The sequence below is a fragment of the Antechinus flavipes genome, chromosome 3, assembly GCF_016432865.1.
Source record: "Antechinus flavipes isolate AdamAnt ecotype Samford, QLD, Australia chromosome 3, AdamAnt_v2, whole genome shotgun sequence".
Taxonomy (NCBI): Eukaryota; Metazoa; Chordata; class Mammalia; order Dasyuromorphia; family Dasyuridae; genus Antechinus; species Antechinus flavipes.
Window position 1 is genome coordinate 354468864 of NC_067400.1, and position 25696 is coordinate 354494559.

A 25696-nucleotide genomic window follows, 5' to 3' on the forward strand; every position below is an offset into this window, starting at 1 on the left:
TCTGTTATATAGTTTAATTAAATGGAGGTCTTTGGAGTGATAGTCTTATATTTTAACAACTTTTAAGAAAGAATGGAAAGGAAGAGGAAATGGAATTCCTGGGTAATGAAAAAAAGAAGATGTATGAGAAAATGATCTAACTATCTGGATACATAAAGAAGTATATGAAAAACAAAAGGAAAGTAGTGAAGAGAATGACTGACACTTGAATATAATTTTCATCTGAATTTGTCAAAGGAGAAAATGCATATACAAATATTTGGGTTTAAAAATATATTTTCCACAATGAAAAGAGAGGATGGGAAATGGAGAAAGAGTAAGCAGGAGAATGATGTTAATCATGATAATGAACCTCAAAATCTGAAATAGTTTTAGAAAGAAATACATTAGATGGTTTAGTAGATGAAGAAAGCCAAAAACAAAAAAACAAAAAAACAAAAACAAAAAAACTTTCTCCTCAGTTTCTATGAGGTTTACATTAGAGTTTTAGCATAGGAACCACACATAACAATTAAACTATTATATAAAGAAGATATTTACCATGCAAAATCCATTGTAATATGAATGTGCATAAACATTCAAATATGGGAATGCCAAACACATGTATTGGGTAAACCTAAGACCTTGATGGGATCATAATCATTCCCCATAATCATCTGGCTCTCCTGGAACCTTTCTTAACCCTTACAATGTTTTTAGAGATAGATAATTTCTGACCACATCCATGTAGGATCAAACAATATTCATAAATAACATTTTTCTGGAAAAATATATTTCCCTACATTAAGTGAGGGATTAGTTCTAAACATATATATGTATATTTTAACAGTGACAACAAATTGGTAACTGAAAGGAAGCCTTTCAACTGGGAAATAGCTGAACAAATTATTGTAAATTAATGTGATAGAAGAACATTGTGCTGTAAGAAATGAAGAGAATGGATTAAAAAAAAACTGGAAAAGATTATATGAATTGACTCAGATTTAAGGGAATGGAACTGAGAACAATTTATGCAATAACAACATTATGAATACAAACAAAAGTTGAAAAATAGAGTATTTCTGAAGAACATGATGACCAACCATAATTCCATTATACTAATAATGAAATATGAAAAACACCTTCTGTGAGGTGGTAAAATACTCATAAGGCATATTGAGATATGTTTTGATTAAGGTGGTCAGTGTGGAAATTTCTCTTGGTGAACTATACATATACATAACAGGGTTACTTTTTTCTTCTTTGTCATTAGAAGATGGGATAGAAGGAAGAGAATTTAAATTTTCCTTGATTAAAAAAAATAAAATAAAGAAAAAAAGTCATGAAATCCATGCATCCTTTGGTTCCATTCTATTTTTTTTTTCCGGCATTATAATGGTCTGGTGTTATATTCCTAAAAAGAACCTAATCTCCTCCTGCATATTAGAAATTTATCCTAATGGCTCACAGCAATTATGTGGGGAGAGAATTAGAAAAATAAATCATGAATAAACACAAATAAAGAGTGAGAATTGGGAAAAGTACAGAACTCCATCAAGGGAAGAACCCTCCACAGTTCCCTGATACAGCTCAAACATAGACAGAGGATACCTCATGTACTACCAGAGAAATTGAGGCAAGTAGAATCTGGTTTAATTTTAAAGTGGATAATTTAATAAGCCAGTTGACCATATGGGAATATGTTCCAAAGTACACTATACTGAGAAACTGAGACTGCCAGTTTATATAGGGTTTTAGATAACTAGGGTTTGCAAGCAGAATACAGAAGTTGAGTATATAATTAGCCTAACATCTTGCAACTGTTATTATCTTTTGGGAAACACTTTAAAGACAGAATAGGGAAACAAAGGCAGATGAGGGAAGCAAGGACACTGGGAAGATAGAAGCCATAATTCCAGGGAAGGACAAACAAGCCTGTCAGGATATAAGAACATAACTTAAACTTCAACAGAACAGGAGGCAAGATAGGAAAGTATCTTGTTGAGGACAGGAGACAGCCAGACAAGGGACAATATTCAAAGTCGTAAGGGAGGAAGGGATCACCCTGGCAAGGAGAGAGATAAGGAAACAAGCACCTGGATGCTGTTTTTTTTTTTTTTAATATCCTTCATTGTGACACAATGATATGTCAAAAGGATGGTCAGAGTCTCAGGGTTGAGGACTCTCTTCTAAACTCAATTTCCCCACTCCTAATAGCAAGAAGGGAAGTGAAGGAGCGGTGGGGGAGAGAGGTTGTGGCCTTTTATCCAGGGCTCAACATCCAGAGAGAAACTAAGAATCTGGCATAGTAGATAAGCATGGGAACTCAAGTTTATTGGGTATTCAGACTTCCTTGAAATTTTAGACCCTCTTTAAATGGAACTTCTCTTGGTGAGATTGTTTTTGTTTTGTTTTGTTTGTTTTCTCTTTTAGTTTGAAAAAGATTATGAATGCTGAGAGGTAGGCTGTATTGCCCCAACAGTAGCTGGGGAGGGTGAAAGGGAAGACAAGCCAAAGCAGTACCATTTAGACTGATGATCTTTATTCTAGTCTCTTAGTATATTTATCTGACATACTTCAATTATCTATTTGGTCTGGACTGTCTGATTCTTAGTTAAGAAAGAAAACTACTTTCCTGATTTTTCTTAAGAGCAGTACTAAGATGACCCTACTTAATACACATGGGTGAAGGTTGGGTTTTATTTATATACCACAAAGCACTTTTTTCATTACCCTATACAGCAGTTATTTAAAACATTATTTGACTAATATTAGGGTTAAGGAAAAGAAGTGGATATATGCCTTCACTGATATAGGGAATTTCCAGCTAAGGGTTTTTTAAATTTTGTTCTACCAAAAAAGAGCAACATTTTTTTCTGAAATGTGGTCTTAGCTACCTAGGATGACTAAGTGGCTTGTCTAGGATTATACAGGCAACAACTATCAGAGCAGAAGTTGAACCCAGTTCTTCTTACCTCTGAGGTCCATGACTTACTTGTGTTACACTATCTTCTTATTTTGCAGGTGAAGAAACTGAAGGTTTGATAGTTTCAGTGATTTGCTCATGGTCATAGTGATGGGATTGTAGCGGCAATCAGAGAGTTATGGAAATGGATTGTGCAGGTCCTTCGTGAAAGAATTAAAAGAGAAGTTTATTGTTGGATGAGAAGTCAGCTTTGCTGGGAGATTGACTTCCTCAGTGACAGAGAAATAACAAAAAGTTTTTTGCTGAGAAGAGAATGTCTTCACAGTGAGCAGGATCCTGGCAGCTAATTCCAAAGAGGCAATGCATACTACTTGAGACATTCTGCAAAGAAGTGAATTTAAAATTACCCTTTAATAGAGAATCTTGAGGTTCAAATTTCAGGTTGAAAAGAAAGCCAAAGTCCCTAGGCCTAAATCTCCAACTGAATGGAAATCACTTTGAAGGCTTCTGGAATTTGGAATTTCCTGAAAAGGGTCTGCATCCCCAAAAGATCAGTAGGGTGATTTGCCTTTAAAAAGGCCAGCCAGGATTCTCTGGAGTCTGGCAGACCCCAATTTCTCTTCTTTTGCATTTCAAAAAGGGACATAATTTCAGAGTGATTAATTTTACAGATTAAATGGAACACAGTTTCACACCCTGTCAATAGAACTAGAAAGTATGTGAAAAATTATTGAAATTCAGATTTACTTCTTCCAAGTTCACCACTGTTTACAGTGTAGTCCATTGCATTTTACCTGTATGTCTTTGGAGGGGAAAGTGAATCAGGTGACCTTGCATAGCCTTCCCTCATTCAAATCCAATTCACTTGCATGTCACAGCATCATCTCTCTGATGTCATGGCCCTCTTCGAGGAGGAAGGACAAACAACAACCTCTGTGAACAAAACTAGCCCGCAAACTGGAATTGTTCAATTGGAAGACTCCTCTGTCCATCTCTCCCTTCCTCCATTTCTACCTTCTTTCCTCCTTTCCTCCCTCTGTCCACACAGAGTATCATTACCCTTACCTACAGATCCTCTTAAAAAGCATTTTTTCTTCTTTTTTCCATCCTGAACTCTTTCAAAATATCTTGGGGTTTATTGACTAAATTTCTTTCTTAAGGATCAGACCTTAAAACAAAACAGATCTGATTCTAATTGGCCATTTATAGGTCCTAGGGCAAGCTCCATTTAATCATTGTTTGGATCCTGATTGACTCAGATTGAAGGAGATTCTTTGCCTCAGTTGCTATCTACTCTTAATCAATGAATGCATCCAGCCTCAGTCAAAATGAGACCTGTTAGGACCTTAGCTTAAAAAGACTTAAGGTCTCACATTTCATCCAGGCCATCTCCAGTCATTTTTATCTGTGTCTTCCCACTGGACTCAGATGGCTCTGGAGGAGAAAGTAAGGCAGGTGACTTTGCACAACCCTCCCTCACTTAAATCTAATTCACTTACCTGTCATGGTATCACCTCCCTGATGTTCATGGTCTTCTTCTAGAATGAAGGACAAACAAGAACAACAACCTCTTTATAGTACTTCTAAATAACCAGGAAACCAATAATTGGATTAAAATTTTTTGCATTCAATAAAAAATGTAAGCAATTATCTACCTTAAAAAAAAAAAATGACAAAAATAACCCCTCAAAAAACCAAACTCAAAACCCCCCCCAAAAAAAAAACCCCAAAAAATCCAACAACTCAGCTTCAATTCTGTTTTAAACTTTTAATGATTTTTGTATAGCTGTTTTTGAGATATAAATTTAAATAATGAACTTTGAACTAAGATCCAGCTGACAGCCAGATGGCGTAGTAGATGGAGCACTGTGTTTGGAATCAAAAAGACTCATCTTCATGAGTTCAAATCCATTCTCAGACACTTACTATGACTGTGAGCAAATCACTAACCCTGTTTGCTCCAGTTCTTCCTTTGTAAAATTAGCTAGAGCAAGAAATGGCAAACCACTACAGTACCTTTGCCAAGAAAACCCCAAATAGGGTCCTGATCATGACTGAAATGGCTTACCAAAAACCTAGCTTGGTCTCTTGTTTACAAGCCCCATAATGCAGGCAGATAATATAAATTCACTGATTTTTTTTCAGTTGTTTAATAGCAAAAATTAAAAATTAACTGGCAATAGATAACATATAATATTTTATGAAGTACCATTTATAATGTGTGTATTTATGTACAGAACATAAGTTTGTTAAATATTAATTCTTGTCTTACCTTCCTCCTAAAATTTTGGGATTTAAATGAGATGTGTAAATGTTTAATGGAAATAACAAAGATGTCATACTGCTAGTTGAAATGTTTCAAATCACCATTAATTCTAATATTATTTTCTTAAAACAAATATACAATAGAAAAAAAAAGTTGTCATGTGCAAGGCAGAAAACAAAAGGTTTCAAAATATGAAACAATAAATTTCCATTTCAAAAAACATATATAATAAACACTACATATTATGTTCACAGCTGTCCATCTTTTCTTTGCTTCCTTATATGTTTTATTTTTTCTCTGCTGTGTACTTTATACTTTACTCTTTTTCCTTCCTTTATTCTCCATCTTTTCCTTCAGACTACAATTAAATATGGATTTTTATGTATATGTATGGTATGTATCTACACACACATATCTTTGTGTATATATAATATTTTCAAAGTAATAAGACTAGATCCTCGTCAGAACACATTTGGAGTGTTCTGTTTCTTGTGAACAGCCCGTTTTAACAAGAAATTAACAAACTATTGCACAACCAGAGGATGAAGACCAAAGAGGCTACAAAAATGGAAATTATCAAATGATTAAAAGAGCTGAGAATGCATAGCCTAGAGAAGTACAGACTAAATAAGGATATGGCAGCTTCATTTAAATATGAGTCCGTGGGCAAGTAGTTTCATAATTTGAATTTTCTCATTTCTCTCTATATTCTAATATACTTTCACACATTTTCTAACACCTTTTGTCTGTTTGGCATTTAAAACCTTTTATAAAATGGCCCCAACTTATATTTACAGTCTAACTATTCATTACTTCCCTCCACATATTTTATAGAATATTTACATTGGCCTTATTATTTGCCATATATGATGAATGTTTGAAAATTTTCAGTGAATGGCTGGCTAACATCTTTTTTCACGCATTTACTTAAATTCTCATTTCTGCCTCTTGGTATCCACAGTTTTCTTCAAGGCTTATTTTGAGAGAACTTATTTATTGGACCCTATTTTATTCTAATCAGTATTAATTTAGTGTGATTCCACAGAGGTAATTATTGCAAGTAATATAAACATCAAATAATATACACTTTGTCTAGTCAACAATTATTAGTATAAGAATAACATATATTAATGAGTTTTTCCCATGTGGTAATAATATAAAGATAATTAGATGAGATAGATTCATTCTTTTAGTAGACCTTAAACTATGACTATAATTTTACTATTCATTACTTATTTACTTTGCCCATCCTGCTGGCATATCATTTCCAGTCCTCTTGGAAGGTCAAAATCAAGGTTTACCAGTCAATGAAATTGTACATTTTACTTTATCTCTTTTGTATTTCTGAATACTTAATAACTTCTCATAGAATCAGTAATTCTTAAATAAATGGGCAAGGGTGTTAAACTAAATGATGTCTGAAATCCATCCCAATTATAAATCCTTTGAATATGATACCATTGAAAGAGTGAAAGATTTGATGTCAGAGGACCTAAGTTATTATCAAGCCTTAATACTTTCTACTTGTGTAACTTTGGGCTACTAAATTTTCTGTGATTTTCAATTTTCTTATATATAAAATGATAAAGTTGGAATAGACTACTTCTGTGGCTATTTCTGGCTCTAAATTCAAGATTTTGTGAAGATTAATGAATCATTTGAAGTGTTATTAAATGGTAGATGTATTAGATTAGAAAGCAGAACCAGTAGTGAATAAATATCAGCTTGATATAAGCAAAGCTATTTTCTCAACATGGGAACTATTCCATTATAGAGTGAACTGCATGAGAAAGTAGTGTTTTAACTATTACTGGAGGTTTTCAAATCGAATCTGGATGACAATTTCCTGGGGATGCTAATGGGGGAGGGAGGCAAAAGTTGGGAGAGGCAAGATTTTTGATTTACAGTTTGAGCCCTTCTATCTTTCACATTCAAAATCTGTTGTAATAGTCTTCTTTAAAGTATAATGTTCTCTGGGAGCAGGTTTCTTTGAGGCTTCTGGAAGCAGCCTTTGTTTTAGTTCAAAGTAATCACCCCAAATGCAGCCAGGAGTTAAAGTCCAAATCCTTTATTGTCTCCTTCCTTTGGCCCAGTTAGTTTTCTTAGAGGCCTATCTCTCTCCTTGGTTCCAAGAGCTCCTGATGCTAATCCTTTGCCTTTTCCAGCTTCAGCCTCTCTTCCTCCCAATCTCCAGGCAGCACAAAGGTGGAAGTTGGAATGAATCTGTCTCCACCTCTGAGAGTGGGCTTGTGTTTTCTGACTTCTGAATCTCCCTGACTGAATCCTGGCTGAGGCTCCTAGCTTATATATGCTCTCTTAAAGGTGTGAATCTTGTAGAACTGTAGTAAGTACTGAGTACATTAGTGAACTAGAGAACTGTTAAGTACCATGCTAAATTAGATAACTGACCTAGCCCCTTGTAAGAATCCTAACAATCTGTAACTTTGATTATGTCTTGTTAGTTTCCTTACCTCCACATTTAAACTATACTTATTTTTTAATCTTTGCTTCTAAGAACTCCTTTTAGTGTTGTTCAGCCACATTAGTTGTGTCCAATTCTTTGTGTCCCCATTTAGGGTATTTTGGGTAAAGATACTGAAGTGGTCTCGCATTTCCTTCTTCAGATCATTTTACATATGAGGAAACTGAGGGAAAAGAAAATGTATGTGACTTGCCCAAGACCAAATAAGTAATAAATGTCTGAGGCCAGATTTAAACTCAGTCTTCCTTACTTTATGCTCAGCTGAAGTCCACTGAACTACCTACCTGTGCAATGCATATCTTCCTTGTCAGAGAATTGAACATGGTATGTGACAGGCAGGATGCTCACCACTAATAAGGAAAATCTAAGAAACTCCACTTTGTTTCAAAGCTCAGGCTAAATTTCCTTTTGCTATGCAAAGTTATTTCTGATTGCTCCAAACTGCTAATCTTTAGATTTTTTTTTTCTTTTTTCTTTGTGTGTGTGTGTGTGTGTGTGTGTGTGTGTGTGTGTGTGTATTATTATCTTCCCTCCCTTCCCCACCATGGATTGCAAGCTCAATAATGGCAGGAATACATTTCTATTTGTTTTTGTATTCCCAGTGCCTAGCACAGTCACTGGCACTTAATAGATTGACAAATTCTTTAAGGTTGATTGCTCAATTGACACTATGCATTGCATATAAAAGGAAGGGATCATATGATCATAGTTTTAGAGCTGGAAGAGAAGTTTATCCAATATAATCTCTCATTTTACAAATGAATAAAGGCCCACAGAAATGAATTGACTTTCCCCACATCACATAGGTAGTAAGTGGCAAAGATAGGGGTGAAACTCATGTCTTATGACTCCAGAGCCTCTGTTCTTTCCATTGGAGGCATTTTGCTAAGCAATGTTGTGCTAACTACAAAGAGTTAATATACTATATCGATATGAGCTATCATTTCTTCCTCACCAGTTGGATCAGAATCATAAGCCATCTACACATTGAAATCATAATTCACACTGAATGAATATGGAAAAGTGTATTCATTTATACAACATAGAACTCCATTACAAAAAGGAAGAGATAATACATGAAGACAATCCTTTTATTTTGCTATAGTTTGATGGCTTATAATCATATTTCACCTAAGACACAATTCTAAAAAAGAAACACAGAGAGATCAATAAAATCTTCAAAAATGTATGAAAAGAATCAGATCAGATTCATCTCCTCTTTTTTTATATCAGGCATTATGCAGTGCATATGGAAGGCTAAAGGTTATATAAACTGATGAAGCAGAAAGCAAATGAAAGATAATATCACTTATGTTCTTCCCAATAGCTGCTAAGAACCTGGGTGATTTTAGCAATAAAACCCCTTTTTTCAATGATTGCACACTGAACCCTTGGGAAATTAAAGGAGTCATCACACAATTTTGATGCCTTTTGATATTTGTAGAGATAAAGAATATAAGCCAACAATTTTTTGGGTGGGGGAAAGTAATCAAGTGTCTGGGTCAAATAAGTCTTCTTTCTGCCTCCCACATCTCTTTATTTACTAATTTTCAGGAAGATTAAAAGAAAGGCTTTTTCCTCCCATCAAACAGCAATTTTTGTAGGATTAGTATATTCAGTTCAGCAGTTTCCAAAGATAGACCAACTTGATTTTCCTCTTGTCACGTTATCTGTCTGTTCACTGAGTGTATTAAAAGGCTTCTTTGACACATTCAGTTTTCAGAAAGATAAAGATGCACAAATCAGATACAGCCTGTCATTGGTAGCCAGCCAGGTCATCAAGGGCATCTGGTTGCTGTAGAAAAAGAATTTGCATTTGTGCACATAAATGTGTGTTTTGTGAACCCTTCCAAACCACAGTGGGAATGTGGGACTGTGTCTTACAGTCTTTAATATCCATAATGGAGGAGAGGTTTTCAGGCCAAAGGGAGGCATTAAATGTCACAGGACTATTCCTACAGTTTATTAGATCACGAAAATCATTTGTTTTCCCAGGAAGGAAGATTTGTGGGCAAGCTTAGGACTTGGTAATAGCATAAATAACAACAGCTCTGAGATTTGCAAATAGCTAAAGTCATTAAGGCAAGGTAAACACATGATTTAGTGCTGTTTAATTCTACAACGAACATGTGGAAAAGTAAACAATAAAAATGATATATTAATGATGGTTTCAGTGGTGTCCTTCCAGCAAAGCAAGATTACTGATTTTAGGGAATGATAATCTAAATGTATATAGTTTCCAAGGGATTAATGACGGGCAGAAAAGAGGTGACACTCTCTAGGCATAATTGAAAACTGTTAGATATTTATCATTGGTTATAAGAGAAGCATTATATTGTAGTGGAGAGAATACCAGGTTTAGAAGAAAAGACCTAGGTTGAAACCCTTCCTTTGACATTTACAAATCTACTTTGTGACCTTGAGCAAATCACTTGATAGCTATGATCTTTACAAACATTAAAGATTGAATAAGAATTAGGTATAGAGGATAAACAAAAGTATAGATGAGGATTGCTTTCAATGAAGTCACCAGGGTCCTCAAACTTTTTAAATAGGGGGTCAGTTGACTGTCCCTCAGACTGCTGGAGAGCCGGATTATAGTAAAAACAAAAACTTTATTTTGTGGGCCTTTAAATAAAGAAATTTCCCTGAGTGAGGGGGATAATCGTCCTCAGCTGCTGCATCTGGCCTGCGGGTCGTAGTTTGAGGACCCCTGCACCGGATTAGGGAGTCATTAGAAAGCTGTTTGATTGGATGCAGTCGTGAACCTGGAGTCATAAAGATGTTAGTTCAAATCCTGTTTCTGATGATTACTAAATATATGATGTAGGCATGTCATTTAATCTTTCTCCTCCTTAGTCTATTCATCTTTAAAATAAAGAAAATATTTCCTGGGGGCTTTGTAAAGATAAAATAAAGTAACAATATAAAGCAATTTGCAAATCTTGAAAACAGTATGCAAATATTAGCTCTTATTCATAAGTGCATGATACTTATTTTGCTTTTCCTATTTCATGTGAAATTTAGAAAATGCAGACATATGCAAGTGTGGATATGTTATGGCTTGCATCATAGACAAATTGGGAGTCAATTACAGGAATAAATTAGCTATTCCTGAAAAATCATGGTCTACCTAACCAGGCTAATTATATGAACCAACCCCTCATGACATTCACTCTCTCTCATAAAAATCTATAAATCAACACATCCTGTCTGTATGTAATAGAGTTTTAACTATTAGAAATTGTGGAGCTATAGAAGGGAGGAGGGATTGGTAGCGGAGAAAGGATCTGGATGCAGTAGCACAGAATCCATTGTCTTGTAATAACTCTAGGCAGGAAAGGGATACCTTCTTTCAAAGTGCCTCAGCTCTTCTCCACTCAGGGACTAGAAAAGGGATAGGAAATATATAAACTTTAGGACAGTGTAAACTGTTGGACTTGAACTGAACCTGGAGAGGATAAAACTGAAGCTAGGTCTGGAATGCTTGAGAGGATTTGTCAGGCATAAAGTAAATTGATTTGAGGCATTATTGATTTGGAGGTAGTTCGTTGGATGATAGTTAAGTGGCGGGAGAAAGGAAGTATAATATATAAACAAATTTGGAATGGATGGCAAAAACAACTAAATTAAATTCAATAATTGATTAATTGTGATCAATTTGCTCTTTAATTATAGTATGAAATTTAAATATGCATTTCCAAAAAAAAAAATTGCTTGACTAGACTTAATTTGCTTAATTCAAATTGTATAGGTAAATATTTCTCCATTCTGTCATCTGGAGCTTTGGCATGTTATAGAAAGAATGAAAATGCAGATTTAATATCATATCTAAACATATGATATATGAAGAGTTATATTAGAATCATATGTCATCCTGTGTTCAAAATATTATTTACATATGATATTAAAAAAGCAGGTGATAATAAAGAGATTTGTTTCATTTTGTATTATAATTATTTGTAAATGTGTCATTCCTTTTTTAAATTGTGAAATATACAAAAAGGTCATGTTTTATTTGATCATCATCTCTCTCTTAGACTCAAAATGATTTTCTTTCTAACTTGGATTCTTATTAAATTCTTTATTTGGAGCCGAAAGGTGGAGTGTTTGAGAAAACAAAGTTTCTAATAAATGTTGTTGAAGTTAGGAAAAATTCTTGACAAAAAAGAAAATAGATAAGTATATCTTGAATACTTAACTATGTGCAGGGCTAGGTTCTTTAAGGCCTGCACATATGAGGTAAACAGCCTTTCTTGGTAAGAAAATACTCCAATTTGCACAAGTGAACTTATTCTATCTCATCTCTAACAGATTTTCCTGTCTGTCATTCCCACACTCTCACTTATTTTCAATCTCTCCCTGTTTACTAGTTACTGCCCTACTGTTTAAATGCCTATTTCTTCCCTATTCTTAATAAACCTTGTCTTGATCCATCTACTAGTTGTAATATCATGTCTTCCCTCTTTTGAGGTTAAAATCTTTAAGAAAATCACCTACAATGAATATTTCCACTTCCTTTCATCAACTTCATAACTCTCTATAGATTAGCATCAGATCTCATCATTGAAGTGAAATTACTCTAAGCAGAGTTACCACTGATTTCCTAATTGTAAAATTTAACGTTTTTTTTTTCTCAATTTTCTTTTTTTTTTAACCTCTTTACATTCTTTGATACTGTTGATATCCCTCTTTTCCTCGATATTCTCTTTGCTCTAGATTTCTGTGAAACTTTTCTATCCTGTTCTACTCCTACCTTTTTCAGTCCCCTTTGTGAGATTTTTTTTTCCTGGTAATTCCCATGAATGTCTCATCAGCTTCCATGAATTTAAATATCTCTATGTTAATGCTTTTCAAATTTACCTATCTAGTCCTTATCTCTTTCCTAACTTCCAGACTCACATCTCCAACTACTTAGTGGACACCTTAACTAGGTATGCTATATATATGTTAAACTTAACATGTCCAAAACTGAACTCAATATATTTCCATCCAAATCTTCCCTATCCAAATAAATCCAAACAAGAGCCAAACAATCCAAAATTATTATTGAGGAGCCTATCATTCTCCAAGTCGACTATATTGGAAGTCCTTCTTACAACCTTGATGTTGGTATCAATTCCTTACTCTCTCTTACCCTTATAGACAATTTCTTTTGAAGTCCTTTGAATTTTGCTGTCATAACATCCATATGTGTCATAACATCTATAATATGTGCCCCCCCCCCCCCGCATTTTTTGCAGTCACTCTGGTACAATTGCCAAAAGCTACTAGGTGGCACAGTAGAAATAGCACTGAGTCCAAAGTTGCAAAGACCTCATTCAAATCTGGTCTCGAAAACTTACTAGTTATGTGACCTTGGACTAGAAACTTAATGTTTCTGACTCAGTTTCCTGAAGTATAAAGTCGAAATGATAGAGTTCTGTGAGAATCAATAAGACAATATTTGCAAAGTGTTTAATGATATCTGACATCTAGTTGTTGCTATTTGTCCTTTGTTCTTGAAGAGAACCATGATATCAGGAAGGGGATGCCATGACAGGCAAGTGAATTAGATTTAAGTGTGGGAGGGCTGGGCAAGATCACCTGCCTCACTTTCCCCTCTAGAAGCATCTGAGTCCAGTGGCCAGATCAGGATCAGGATGACTGGATATGGTCCAAGATGCAATGGGAGAGCTTGGCCTTTGTAAACTAATGTCTTCAACAGATCTCAGTTTGACTGATGCTGTACTTACTCAGTGATTAAGATTAGGAAGCAATTAAGGCAAAAAGTCTCCTCATTCACCTAGTCCAAAAAAAATTTATATTCCCTTCCTTCTTGTCATAAGTCCCTCCCCAATCCATCCTCCAATCATCTGTCAAATCAGTCTGCCTAAAGGACAGATTATAGCCCTTATTCAATAAACTTCAGGAACATTCTACCACTTTCAGGAACAAATCTGAAATCTAAATTTTGGCATTCATAGCTTTTCATAATTTGGCTCCCTCCTTTCTCTCCCTATATGTTAATTCTCTCTATCAAATGAGTGAACCAGAGACACTGCACTCCTTGCTATTCCTTATGCATAACAGTTCTCTTATCTTCTCTTAACATTTTAAGTGATGTTCCCCTATGCCTGGAATGATTTCCTTTCTATTTCTATCTCTTAATTGCTCTCACTTCCTTAGAGTCCCAGCTCAATTCTTATGTACTATAGGAAACCATTCATAATCCCTCTTATTACTAATACCTTCCTTTCATTGATTATTTCTAATTTATACTGTATAAAGCTTATTTTTATAGTACATTAAAAAAAAAAAAACAAAAAAAAAAAAAACTTTTGTATGGTGTTGCAGTGGATAGAGTGCTGGGTTTGGAGTCATGAAGACTTCCTTCTGAGTTCAAATCCAGCCTTAGGTACTTACTAGCTATGTGACCCTGGCAAGACACTAACCCCAATTGCAGTTTCCTCAATTATGCAATGACCTGGAGAAGGAAATAGCAAACCACTTCAGTATCTTTTACAAATAAAAGGCACAAAGTGTTGGACACATCAGCTAGGTGGTGCAGTGGATAGAGCACTGAGCCTGAAGTCGGGAAGTCTCTTTTTCCTTAATTAAAATCTGGCCTCAGACTCTTAGTAGATGAGTGGTCACATGGGCAAGTCACTTAACTCTGTCTCAGTTTCCTTATCTGTAAAATGAGCTCAGAAGAAAATGGCAAACCATTTCAGTATATTTGCCAAGAAAACCAAAAAGGGTCATAAAGAGTAAGACAGGACAGAAAATGAGGGAACAACAAGATCCTATATACAGCTTGTTTGTTGTCTCTCCCATAATTCTATGAGCACCTTAAGAGTGGAGGATTGTTGATGAATTTTTTATTATCCTCAGCATTTAACATAGTATCTGGCAAGGAGTACATATGTAATAAATCTTTATTGACTGACTGTTTGAACATATATTGGAGATAATCTTAGAAAGGCATTAGCATTAAAGGGGACTAAAGAAATGCTTCTTGCAGAAGGTGAGATATTAGCTGACACTTAGTTAAAATTTTAGTGGTGATGACAGAAGAGAATGTGGAGGAAAAAAGAAACAAGAAAGAAATCTCATTAAATTATGCTAAAACTTTCTAATGATAGATTGCTAGAACTAGCGATCAAGAAAAGCTAATATTCTACTAATGGGAATGCTGGAAAATACTAAGAATGGAAAAAAAAAAAGTAGTTTCTTAAAACAGCACAGAATAATCATTTTCCAATATTCAACAAGCCTTTTCCCATTATAACTGAAAGGGCATGCATGTCCCTAAGGCAAATTTTTGCTTTGAGGCCAGGCAAGAGCAAAATTTATAAGGTGTTGAATAATCAAAACAAAATTTCCATCACTTATCTGCTAAGGATCAGAAGCCAGGTCACACTAATAGGTTAACATAATTTTATCTACTCATAAAAATTGAAAAAAATATTATGTTCAAAGTATAATATTTACTTTCTATCCCTAGCACAAGTGTATTGAGTTACATTTTTCCAGTAACATCAGGAGTCTGATTTTGATGGATATTTTCAGTTATTATGAGGTTCAAATGAGATAATAAATGTAAAAAATGTAAAATAGTACATTATACATGGTAGTTATCATTATTATTATATAGTCATCAGGCTTCTAGTGATGAATTCATTCCTTGAACCTTGTACTATCCTCCAGCTGGTCAAGCAATGTTTATAGACCAATTCAGAGTCATGCTGGTAAATTTTTAACAATCTGGCTTTTGGTAGGGAAAATGTTTGCACATACAATTTAATTTCAATCTGCATTATTAAAAGTTAAAGTCTAGATAATCACTAAAACAATAAATTTACAGTTAATTTATAGTAATTAGTAATTCTAGGATATGTGTTCATCCTGAAAATTTAACCATGGCCTCTTGAGAATTCATCTTAGCTGGCCTCTTGAAAACTCATCTAAGCTGACTCTATCATATCCATCATATATATTTCTATATTCTCTGATTCAGGTTGCCTTCAATTAGAAAATACGTGACTAGTTTGTGGGAACAAAAGAAATCACCTTGAATCATATGAAATCCAAACCCTGCATTCTAAGTGAATATATTAATTGGGTCCATCCAAAGCCTTCAGGAAATGGATTGTTTTCTATATAACTCCAGGAAAGTAATGTTGGGGTATAGAGGAAAAGAAGGGAGGGGTTATTTTGATAAATACCAGTGAACAAGAACTCTAAATATCATATATTTATGTACATGGCTATATGAATACAAGGCTAGAAAATAATTCTTCAATTATTTACAAAATAACAATCAAGAGTGCCTTTTTGTAATCTTTGGGATAAATAGATTGTACTTGGGTTCAATTTGAATTTTTTAGTGTTTTTAATTATTTTACTTTTAATTTATGAAATAAAAAAAATTCCATAATATAGTATAATAAAGAAGATTGTACATGAAACTGCAAATCATTATATATAATTTGCTATTTCTTTTAAGTATATGATAAAATTATATAAATTATTCCTCCTAATATGCCCCAGAAATAACTGTCATTAAAAATGTGTGTATATGTAAAATCATCCTTTTCATAATTCTATTTATCAATTCTTTCTCTTGAGACAGATAGCATCTTTCTTCATATGTCCTCTGTAGGTGATTTGAGTATTTATAAATCAAAATGACTTATCTCTTCTATTTTAATTTTTAATCTTGAGACCTTTGATTTGAAGATTTAAAATTTTTTTTTGGTCTTGTCTACATCTTCCTTTTTATAATCCTTCCTTTTATCTCTCTCAGTGTGACACAATGATGCCTTATTGATATTAATATAATCGATCTCTTATTGTCATCATTGTGGTATAGTTGCCAAGAGCCAATTAATTGTCACAATGAATACAACTGTTAGTCTGGAGGTAGGCAAACCTCAGTTCAAATCTGGCCTAAATACTAATTATACGATCTTGGGATAGTCACTTAACTTCTATCTCAATTGTTTCAACTGTAAAGTACGGATGATAGGACTTGGAGTGAATCAGTAAAATAACATTTGTAATGGATTAAAATGCTTCCTATATAAGAGGTGCTTTCAGGTGATATTTATCTATAGTGGGGGGGAGGGGGGCAGCTAGGTGGTGCAGTGGATGGAATACCAGTCCTGAAGTCAGGAGGACTGAGTTCAAATGTGGCCTCAGATACAGCACTTCCTAGCAGTGTGACCCTGGGCAAGTCATTTAATCCCAATTGCCTGGGGGTGGGGGAGGGGGGAATATAATCAAGGAAATTGTGTCATTTATAAATAATCCTTGAATATGTGTGTGGATGGGTGGGTGGGTGTGGTTGTGAGTGTGTGTGTGAACCAAGAGTTGGACTCTAAGCAAAACTAATGTAGGCAAAGATTGTTTCAATATATTCTAATTCCTTTCTGGTTCTATTCTTAAATGAGCCATCATTCTTTCCTTTGTAACTTTTACATAGCCATTACTTTCTAAATTCATACTCCTGACCACAAGAAGACTGGGTGAAAGAGTGTGGAAGCATCTATGGGAATTCCTACTCCTCATGACTATAAAGACACTTCATAACGCTTGTACCAATGGAAAATAAAAGTCTGTACCCCCAGCTATTGATCTTTTCAAACTAACACTTGACTGCTTCCTCTTACATTCCAAGGCTAGAGGATGTGTCTTTAGATCCTATTTATGACAGTCTCCATCTTTATGACCTTGGATAATTTACTACTTAATAGCCTTAGACCTCAGTTTCCATATGTATAAATAGGGGATTGGACTAGATGGCTTCTAAGATTGACTCCATTTTTTGTTAAATGACATTTTAATGTTCAGTCATATGAGTTATGGTACCCCAGGTCAGTATTTTTCTTAGAATATGAAATTAGTACCAGTCACTGGGTCAAGAGTAAAATTTTTAGGTGAGAATTAAGTAGTGAAAACTGAACTGATGAAGGAATATTACCTAAAGACAAACATTAAGACATCTGCCCTTCCAGGGCTCATCTGGCTAGATTCAGAGTGAATCAAATGTGAGAACAGCTTCTACAATAACAGTTATACACAAGACGGAAGAAGAAAAAAAAAAAAAAAAGATACCTACATTCTTTCCCCTAATTCACCAAGAAGATTAACCTAACTTTGAAATCTGTATGGTGTCTCAGGGAAGGTTTCATAGGCATATTGAATTAAGTTTTAAAAGATGACCATCTGCAGTCAGAAAAGGAACTAAGGAAACTATAAGTCAACACATGCTATGTTTATCTCTTTTTTCTGTTTTCTTTTTTTTTTACTCTCTCCCATGGTTTTTCCCTTTTGCTCTGATTTTTCTCTCCAATCATGATTCATAAAGCAGTATACTAAAAATAAACAAAGAAACTTACTAGAAAAAAAAAAAGATTATACAATGATTACTTTTGATTGATGTGGCTCTTTTCAATAGTGAGGCAATTCAGGCCAGTTCCAATGGTCTTGTGATGGAGAGAGCCATCTGCACCCAGAGGGAAGTCTATGGGACTAAGTATGGATCACAACATAGTTTTTTCACTTTTTTGTTGTTGCTGTTTACTTACATTTTGTTTTCTTTTTTTTTTTCCTTTTTGATCAGATTTTTCTTGTAGAGCATGATAATTGTAGAAATATGTATAGAAGAATTACACACGTTAAGCATATATTGAATTACTTGCTATCTAAGGGAGCTGTAAAGGCAAGGAAGGGAGAAACAATTTGGAACACAAGATCTTGCAAGTGTAAATGTTGAAAACTACCTATTCGTTTTGTTTGAAAATAAAAGCTTTGATTAAAAAAAAGAAAAAAAAAAAAGACGCCAGAGGTTTTTGTTGTTGTCATCGTTGTTATTGCTGTTGTGTATTTTTCAGTTTAATTTTTTCTGTTTATTTGACTCCTTAGATTCTTTTTACCTAAAAACAAAAGTGAACTCAGAACCGGCGGATAGAAATGAACCCACAAGTGAAATGCTAAAGCATATCATCTATAAGGGTTAGAGACCTACAGGAACAAAAATCCAAGCAATATACATTAAAGAAATGATGAAAAGTCAAATAGATGAGATTGGGGGTGAGGTGAGGTGAGGTTCTTGAAACTATAATAAAAAGGTGACCATATACTTTATCTAAAACATGTCAGTTAATTCAGTGGAAAAGAGATCTATAAAATCAGCAGCTTGTCATCATCTTTAGGAAGCATCATTTGACAGGCTACAATTTTTAGTACTCAATCTTTGCTTTGGCAATACGTAGATACAGCTTGGCATGTATTCACACAGTAAGAATGGTTTCTATTCATCTAAAATGTAATTCCTAAGTTTCTTTTATGCTAGCCTTTAGTACCTTCCCTCAAAAAACAGAGAAAGGAAAAAGAATGCAACATTCGCCTAGAATTAGCTTACATTTTGTTATTGTTGGTGTTGTCATTTCAGTCATATTTGCTCTTTCATGAACCTACTGAGTTTCTTTTGGGAAAAATACCGGAGTGGTTTGCCGCTTTCTTCTCCCATTCATTTTACAGAAGAGAAAACTGAGGCAAACAGGACTAAGGGACTTACCTAGGGTCACTCAACTAAAAAGTATTTGAAGCTGGATTTGAACTCAGGTTTTCTAACTCCAGGCTTGGTACTCTATGTATTATACCATTTACATGCCGTTGGCTTAATAATAAAAAATTAATGAAATCAATGAAAATTGATTAATAAATAATCGTAATTAATAATAAAAATAATTAATAATTGTATAAAATAATAAATTGCAATTAATAATAAATTTAATAAATAAGTTGTAATTAGTTGTAATTAATAATAAAAAATCAATGAAAATTCACCTGATTCGGAATTTGTAAAATTCTGAAAAAGTCTGAATTAAAGCTTTATTTTTTTATTGTCTAGGAGAAAAATGCCTGCTAATTAAATTAACATTACAAGTAACCCTATTGAGACAAAACTCAAAACTAGTTTTAAAGAGAGGTACTCATATTTAATGTAGAACACTACCTTAGCATTTAGAAGCCCTGGGTTTGTCTTCTTCTAGTAAAGAAATCTGTGTCTACTAGACAGTCATTTAAAGCTTTTGGACTTCAATTTCCCCAATTCAAAGCAAAGAGGATGTGTGGTGATATTGTATAGCAGATAGAGAGTTGGCCATAAAATCTTGAAACTCTGGTTTCAGACTCTAATTCTGACTAATACTAGCTGTTCCTCCCTGGGCAAGTCAAAATCTCTCAGATAACTATAAAGAGGATCAGGTACTTACATGCATTAAACACTTCTTCATTAATAATTCTCTTTACCAAGGAAGTCATACATTATCTTTGCCACCCTCTATCCTGAAGAGTGAAAAATTAATTTTGAAAAATGGAATGAGTTGGAGTACTTAATTGGTAAGCTCCTTTACTGCTGTATAATTAGAAATCTTTTCAAAGTATTTGTAGATACTTTAAATGTAACCACCCAATTCAATAAATATTTTGTGTGTCAACACATCACCAGATACTGTTAGAGGAAAGAGAGAATATGAAAGAAACCTTACTCTCAGGAATTTTATAGTTTTATTGGGGAAATAAGTTATAAAATAATACCTATCCTCAAGGAGTTTATAGTTTTATAAGGGAGATAAGATAGGTACACAAGTAATATTAGGATTAATAAGAGCTAGGCTATCTTTGGTAATTATGTAATAGTGGTTCATATAGGTTGCTAAGAAAGTTAAGAAAAAGGAAAAATGATTTTGAGAATCACAGATTGTTTCATAGCTGAGATGGCAGCATTAGTCATGAGTAGAATTTAAGTGGGCAGAACTGGGAGGGAGAGAGAATTTCATGCACTGGGAATCGCATGAGCAAATGAAAAGAGGCAAGAAAGCAAGGAGTGTGTGCAAAAATGGAAAGTAGAATAATTTGAGAAAAGGTAGCAATGAACCTTAGAAAATTTGAGCATGATGAGATCAAGGGAACAGATAGAAAGGTTGGCAAGAAGAGCAAATATCTTTTTCTCTCCTTGAAAAGGAAGACAGGATGAATGGTGAAGATGTTGTAACTATTCACTTCAACAATCATATATTAAATTACTTTCATCTATAAAGAACTATATGAGCTACTGGGGAGAGATAAGAAGTTTAGCTATAAGATGTTCCCTGAGTTAATAGAATACAGAGGAAGAAGAAAGAAATGATTATAATATGAAACAATGCAGGTTAGTGCAACCATGAAAGAAACCAGTATTGTGGTGAGTAAAAGAAGATGTGAAAAAGGAAATAAAGGTTTGATATTCCACCCATATTGGTTTATTAAGCAATGCATGCCAACCTCCAAATAATGTGAAACCAGACCTACTCAGCTTAGGCATGGGCCTAAAATAAGAGGGGAGACTTTTAGACATTAACAACAATTAATCAAAAGGAAACAATAAAACATTAGGTTGTCTGATGTCTATTTGGATGAAAGATTAGAGATTTTCCAAGTTGTAAAAGGGAAAAAGAAAAGGCATTAATTCTCTGAAGTCAGGAAAAAAAACAAAAACGAAAACAGGTGTCCTACTTCCCAAAGTGTCTGCAAATAATCAAAGCAACATGAAAACAATTGATCAGTATAGAAAAGATATATGGGTTGTTTGAGTTGTATAATTCTGAGTAAACCTTGCTTCAATCTCTGGATCTGAGATTCTCGTCAGGATACCCTCGGTCTTTAGTTAAGGATTTCTAAACAGCAAGTAAAGATGGTCCAACTTTCAGACATGCAGGGCTGGATTTTTGAACAATGTAAATGTTCTTCTAGTTCTCACAATGAAATCCGGTGGTCCGACCAGATAGAAGTTAGACTAGATCCATAATTGAATAGAAAGGAAGCTGAGCTAGTTCTAGAACTGAGTCAATGTAGTTTACTCAATTCCTACAATTTATTCTCTTAATCTCCTTAATGCAATATGTGGTACAAGAAGAGGTATATAGGGCATTATTGATAGTAGAATCTCTGAAAAGATTAATGGGCATATTTATTTGTGCTTTAAAGAATGATAAGGGAATTTCCCTTCTCTCTTCCCTCTTTCCCATCCCCTGGACTCTATATAATACTTTAAAGTTTGTCAAGTATTTTACAAATATTTCATTTTATCCTTACAACTGGAATATATAAGCTGTGATACCTCGGAATTCATCTTTTATTTGTTCCAAAAGGCACAATAAGTAGTGAAAATGACAGATCCCAAATGAATTTTCCCCATAAGGAGTTTATCTCCAGTTCCCACTCTAAACATCCTTCCCACTCAATTCCTTAAAGGGGAAAGTGAGCTACCAGCTGGGGAGAAACAACCTGAGTTCCTCTCTTCTTGACCCAACTTATTTCTGAAGAACCATGACCTTTACACTGTCCATCAGTCCACACCATCCAAGCTTCCTTGGGGAGTTAGGGAGAGGGTGGGAGGTGGAGGTGGAAGCCATGTTATCCAGGACTCTGGCCATCTTCTGGGACTCAGGGCTTCCAGAAGTCTGGGGTCCTCTGCCTGGACATCCACCATCTCTCTCCCCAACCCCTTCCTGCTTGTGCCACCTTTACTGCTCTTGCTCCTGATGCTTCTCCTGCTGAGCACTCTCCTTGCCCCTTCTAGTGCTATTGTTTGGGGAAGCAAGAGACTATATGTTGCAGTCACATAGTCCTGTAAGAACTGCTCCTTGACCTGCCTAATGACACATACAGCCTGAGCATTGTGGGATTCAACCTGAACATCTTGTGTCTCTAGCCTTTTCTAGCGAGGAGCTGACCATAGTTGAGGGCAATAGCAGCAGCAATGGGGGCTGGACAAACTCCCATCCTTATTGCTCACCCAAGACAATAACCAAGTGCAATGGGTACTAAGCATGTAAGTAATTTTTTCTCATTAAAATTCATTAAATACTTTCAAGTAGATGAGTAACAAGGTACCACTGTGCGTATGTATAATTGTACATATGTGTGTATGTATAATTGTATATATGAATATATATCCACATATATGGGCTTATGTATGTTTGTACACTTATACATATATGTATGTGTGTATATATGGATATGTTTTATATTTATATACTGTTATATCTATGTGCAGATATAAAATTATATCTATAGCCACACTATTCTAAAATATTATTATTATTCCAATGTTACAGATGAGAAAACTGAGGCAGATGTAGGTTAAGTGATTTTTCCAGGATCATACAATTACTAAGTATCAGAGTCTTGATTTGATTTGCCTTCTTAACTTCCAAGGCACATGGTCTATCCATTGAGCAATGATTTTACAAGTATAATGGATAGTTATTGTATAAGTAAAGTATAAATAAAGCAGAGATAAAATACCAAGCATAGTAATTAGTGTGAAAAAAAAAAACACAGAAGTAAGAAAGTGTGAAATATATGAGAGATAGTGAATAGTTCATTTAATTTGTTGATTATATCCCAGCATGGCATAACAAGGTAAACGTTAAATGATATCATATTTTTGAGCGTCTTCAAAACCATGGAAAAATATTTGGAATTTTCATAGTGAACAAGAGCAAATTATTTAAAAGTCCTGAGTAAAGAGGTGAACGAGATAAGGTAAGATCTTTCAAGACAGTTGTGAAAATCGAGTAAGGCTTCATCTATTTCAAAGTTTGAGTAGGCCTGAAAGACTTTAAGCATTAAGTCAAGGGCATACTCAAAGTCTCCTCCCTGTTATCTTCTTAAGGACAATAAAGTTTTCTCCCTGTTATCCCCTTAAGGGCATACTTAAGTCCCCTTCTTGTTATCCTCCCTATTTCAGCCAAATATGGGCAACTATGTACTTATTGGTCAAGTTCAATTTCTTGGGCAGTTGCTGCGTTTAGAATGTAAGATCCTTAGCCAATAAGGATGAGGGTCAGTGGTGGGAGGGTGAATTTGCGTTAGGGATTAAAAGCATCACCCTGCCCCCTACAGTGCTTCCTCCCTTCGATTGTCTGCTCCATGGGTGGGACGCCAGATTTTTGCTAGAACGTATAATAAACTTTGCTTTGCTTCTAGAGATCTCTCCAGTCTTTTTATTAATGGTTTCTGACCCACACAGAGGTGATATGGTCAGGTTCCTAAATATCATATGTCAGTATATGAAGAGGCCATGGTCATAGAGAAGGAAGAGAAACAAGAGATATGTGTTTAAATTTATTTTTTGCACAATGATTTATCAGAGTAATCACATAGCTAATAACTCTTGAGTTTCTGAGATCAGATTTGAACTAAGGTCTCCCTAACTCCAAAACTGTTATTATCCACTATACTATTTAGCTGCTCCTGAAGTAAGAGATATTACAGAATCAATAGAACTTGTTAAGTGGTTGGATATGAAAAGTAATGGACATCAGAGTTAAAGATGATGGTAAGCTTTTAATCATGGAAAAATGATTGAATACATATTGGTGTTGAAGAAAAATAGTAACGTTGAGAAGGAATAAGAAGTTAAAGGGAAAACATTTTGATTTGTTTGGGGACATGTTAAACTTGAAATGTTGCAAAGAGAAATCCTGTAGATAGATGAAAATATATACCTGAAACTTGGAGAGCTGGAATTATATATTTCAGTGTTGCCTTTGGAGAGCTGCTAGGTAAAGCTATGCAAGTGAATGTGATTGCTAAAGCAGATCATGTGAAAAGGAAGTTGTCCTTCCTTCTGGAAGAAAACCCTAATATCAGGAAGGTGAATGTATTTAAATGAGGGAAGGCTATGCAAAGCTACCTGCCTCATTTTCCATTCCAGAGCCACCTGGATGTGGCAAGATATAGATCAAAATGACTAAAGATGGTCCTGCATGAAATGGGAAACCTTGGCCTTTTTAACCTAAGGTTTTCCCCAGGTTTCAGTATGATTGAAGCTATATCCATTCAGTGAGTTAGGCTAGGTAGAAATTGAGGCAAAGAAACTTTTCATTCACATATTTAAAAAAAAGCTAAATGAATGAATGACTGAATCTCAGAATTTTGGCCAAAGCAGAAATGACTGCTATTTACAGTCAGCCTCAATCAATCAGGACCCAAGTAGTGACCAAGTGGGGCTAAGGCCTGGAAAGGACATGCGAACAGAAACTCCGTTTAGAGATTTGAGAAGATAGGTTGTTATCCTTCATACCCAAAGAAGACTAAAATGACATCACAATGTTAGAATCAAGGTACAGTATGCTTAATTATGATGATCAGATCAATATGAGCTCAGAATGCTCCATCACAGGTAAGGTACAAATAATCCATGTGAACTCTCCCTATTTCATGCTTTTTTAAAGCTGTTTAAATTTTCTTTGTTTTTGAAGCACAGAAACCTCTGATGAAGGCACATCAAGCTTGGCAGTTCTACACCCGTGTTCCCCATGGCCTTCAATCAATCCTAAAGTTCTTAATAGAGAGGCTGAGATTGCTCTTGTATTGCTTTTTTAAACAACCATGTGAGCATTTATGTGAATTCTTCCTAAAATAGATTTTAAGCAAGTATATGTTTGATATTCAGACACCATAGCCAACCCGTTGGAAAGTATTTTCTGCAGTAGAATTTGAATTCTTGGCAGTTTAGTTCAAGAAAGAACCTCAGTGCTTGATATTTTTATACTGCCAGATGATCTTCAGAATCTTCTTAAGATAATTCAAATGAAAACAAGATTTGAAACTAATGAAAGATTAAGAAAAAATGACTGGAGAGGTAAAGGGGAAGAAGTAGGAAAGTGTCCCTGTTTATGAAACCAAGGAAGGATAGAATATCTAAAATGAGTGGTCTTTTCATATTGTATTGAGAGAGGGAGGTTTAATGATCTCACACTGGATGATATGATTCCTTGAAAAATACAATGTATTAAAAATTTAACAACTTGGACCCACACTTAACACTGTACACCAAGATAAGATCAAAATGGGTCCATGATTTAGGCATAAAGAACGAGATTATACATAAATTAGAGGAACATAGGATAGTTTATCTCTCAGACTTGTGGAGGCGGAAGAAATTTGTGACCAAAGAAGAACTAGAGACCATTACTGATCACAAAATAGAAAATTTTGATTA